This window comes from Ornithorhynchus anatinus, chromosome 2 (assembly GCF_004115215.2).
Source record: "Ornithorhynchus anatinus isolate Pmale09 chromosome 2, mOrnAna1.pri.v4, whole genome shotgun sequence".
In the NCBI taxonomy this organism is placed as follows: Eukaryota; Metazoa; Chordata; class Mammalia; order Monotremata; family Ornithorhynchidae; genus Ornithorhynchus; species Ornithorhynchus anatinus.
In genome coordinates, this window is record NC_041729.1 from 97,912,152 (window position 1) to 97,915,325 (window position 3,174).

The following is a 3,174-nucleotide window of genomic DNA, read 5'->3' on the forward strand; positions in this document are numbered from 1 at the left end:
ATTAAGGTGGGGAAGTCTCATCTCACTGACAGAGATAGGGGATTTTCCCATTGGCAGTGTGAAGGAGAAACCGAGATCTGCCTAGCCATATTTATTATTATGATATTATTATTATGTTTTTTTTAAGTGCTTACTGTGAGTCGAGAACCCTTTTCTAAGCACTGGGGTGCATACGAGCTAATCAGGTTGGGTACAGTCCATGTTCCGGATGGGGTTCACAGACTAAGTGAGCATTTGAAAGGATTGTGGCCAAAGGGCGGCAAGCCAAGTGCTGCTTGTCACACAGGGGAGCGTTTCCAATACACCGGAGGCCTCGATTCCCCCTTCTCCCTCTGACCACAGAATTGCTCGTCAGCTGCCTTCCCGGGAGCAGAAGGGAGACCGGCCAACCTGGAATCCTCTCCATTCCCCAGTGCTACCCCGGTTGACGTCACCTGGCAGACTCCGGCCTCCTGGATACGCGTTGCTTATGAAGCTGGAGTAGCGTCCAGCCCGATCTATCACAGAAAGCACATCCGGTTCCCGGAGCGCTTTCAGCAATTTAATCGACGAACCGTGTTCAACATCAAAGTGCAGTTCAGGAGGGAACACAGTCAGCTCACTGACACTGAGACAGTGTTCATGGTGCTGGGCGGGACGTGAGGAGGGTGGAAGACAGCAGGATACCCAAGCTGCTGCTGTTCTGGGAGCTGAGTAGGGCACATGCCAACCGGGAGGTAGAATAGAGAGACAGGGTGGCCTAGAGGAAAGAGGATGGGCTTGCGAGTCAGAGAACCTGGGTTCTAATTCCGGCTCTGCCACTTGTCTGCCGTGTGACCTTGGGTAATTCACCACTTCTCTGTACTTCAGTTCCCTCATCCGTGAAATGGATTCAATATCTGTTCTCATTCCTAATTAGACTGTGAGCCTGCTGTGGGAAAGGGACTGTGCCTGGCCTGAATACCTTGTATCCACCCCAACGCTTAGAACAGTGCTTTTCGCAGAGTAAGCGCTTAACAAGTACTGCGGTTTTCATCATTATTATCAATATGTGTTTTAAAGACACCATGAAGCACATATTCAAATAATGGTGTGCAGTAATGGACGGTTAAGAGAAAACCGCTGCCATCGAATCAATCGATCGATGGTATTTATTGAACATTTACTGTGTGCAGAGAACTGTACTAAATACTCGGGAGAGTACAAAACAACGGATTTGGAAGATACGTTCCCTGACCACAACAAGCTTACAGTCTAGATGGTGAGATAGACATTAATATAAATAAATAATTTGTGGCTATGTAAGAAAGAGCTGTGGGGCTGAGGTGGGGTGGATATCAAGTGCCCAGAGGGTAATAATGACAATAATGATGGTATTTGTTAAGTGCTTATTATTCATTCATTCATTCAATTGTATTTATTGAGCGCTTACTATGTGCAGAGCACTGTACTAAGCACTTGGAATGTACAGATCGGCAACAGATAAAGCCAGTCCCTGCCCACTGATGGACTTACAGTCTAATCGGGGGAGACAGACAAAAACAGTAGCAATAAAGAGAATCAAGGGGATGAACATCTCATTAAAACAAGAGCAATAAATAGAATTAAGGTGATGTACATCTCATTAACAAAATAAATAGGGTAATGAAAATATATACAATTAAGCAGACGAGCACAGTGCTGAGGGGAGGGGAAGGGAGAGGGGAGGAGCAGAGGGAAAGGGAGGAAAAGAGGGTTAAGCTGAGGGGAGGTGAAGGGGGGGTAGAGGGGGAGCAGAGGGAGCAGAGGGAAAAGGGGAAGCTCAGTCTGGGAAGGCCTCTTGGAGGAGGTGAGCTGTAAGTAGGGTTTTGAAGAGGGGAAGAGAATTAGTTTGGCGAGAGAATTAGTTATGTGCCAAGCACTGTTCTAAGGGCTGGGGTAGATACAAAGTAATCAGGTTGTCCCACGTGGGGCTCACAGTCCAAATCCCCATTTTACAGATGAGGGAACGGAGGCACAGAGAAGTTAATAATAATAACTGTGTTGGTATCTGTTAAGCGCTTACTATGTGCCGAGCACTGTTCTAAGCGCTGGGGTAGACATAGGGGAATCAGGTTGTCCCACGTGGGGCTCACAGTCTTAATCCCCATTTTACAGATGAGGGAACTGAGGCACAGAGAAGTTAAGTGACTCGCCCACAGTCACACAGCCGACAAGTGGCAGAGCTGGGATTCGAACTCATGACCCCTGACTCCAAAGCCCGTGCTCTTTCCACTGAGCCACGTTGCCGTGATTTGCCCAAGGACACACAGCAGACAAGTGGCGGAGTCGGGATTAGAACCCATGCCCTCTGACTTCCAAGTCCGTGCTCTTTCCACTAAGCCACGCTGCAGTTCCAAGTGCGTGGTTGACACAGAAGGGACAGGGAGTCCGGAAAGAGGAAGCCACACAGTCAGCTCTACAAGCACAGAGTGAATAGCGGATTGCCGGACAAACAGAAGCAGCATATTATAGCGGATAGAGCACGGGCCTCAGCGTCAGAAGGTCATGGGTTCTAATCCCAGCTCTGCCATTTGTCTGCTGCATGGCCTTGGGCAAGTCACTTCACTTCTCTGTGCCTCAGTTATCTCATCTGTAAAATGGGGATTGAGACTGGAAGCCCCACGTGGTACAGGAACCGTGTCCAACCCAATTTGCTAGTACCATCCCAGCACTTAGTATAGTGCCTGGCACACAGAAAGCACTTACCAAATACCACAATTATCATTATTATTCTCTACCACACCTGCACCCAAGAGTGCAATATCACCATCAGTGCCATCACCTCTGAGAGTGAATGGGGAATAGATGTGAGATGAATTCTCCCTCTGGGAACGATGGATGAGCCTCATTTCTGAGGTTTCAGAACCAAGAACCTGTGAAGAGGAATTGATGACAGTGGTTTGCCCAGCACCATTCACACTGTGCCACCCCCGCCAATCATGTTCTGGCTGGTGCACAGAGTCCAGCTAGTGCACAGCACGTTGAGAAATGCCCAGGGAAGTTCTTCCTATGCAGGGCACATCTACGGCTCAAAGGACCGTGGCAGAAGGCCTATCTGTGCGACGGCACCATGACCCAGCGGGTTGCGGCCTTGGAGGCCACTACAGTCTTGGCCACCCCCCACTAGTTAGCTAATTATTGGGGCTCTTGCTGAGCCTCTCTGCCTTGCAGAAC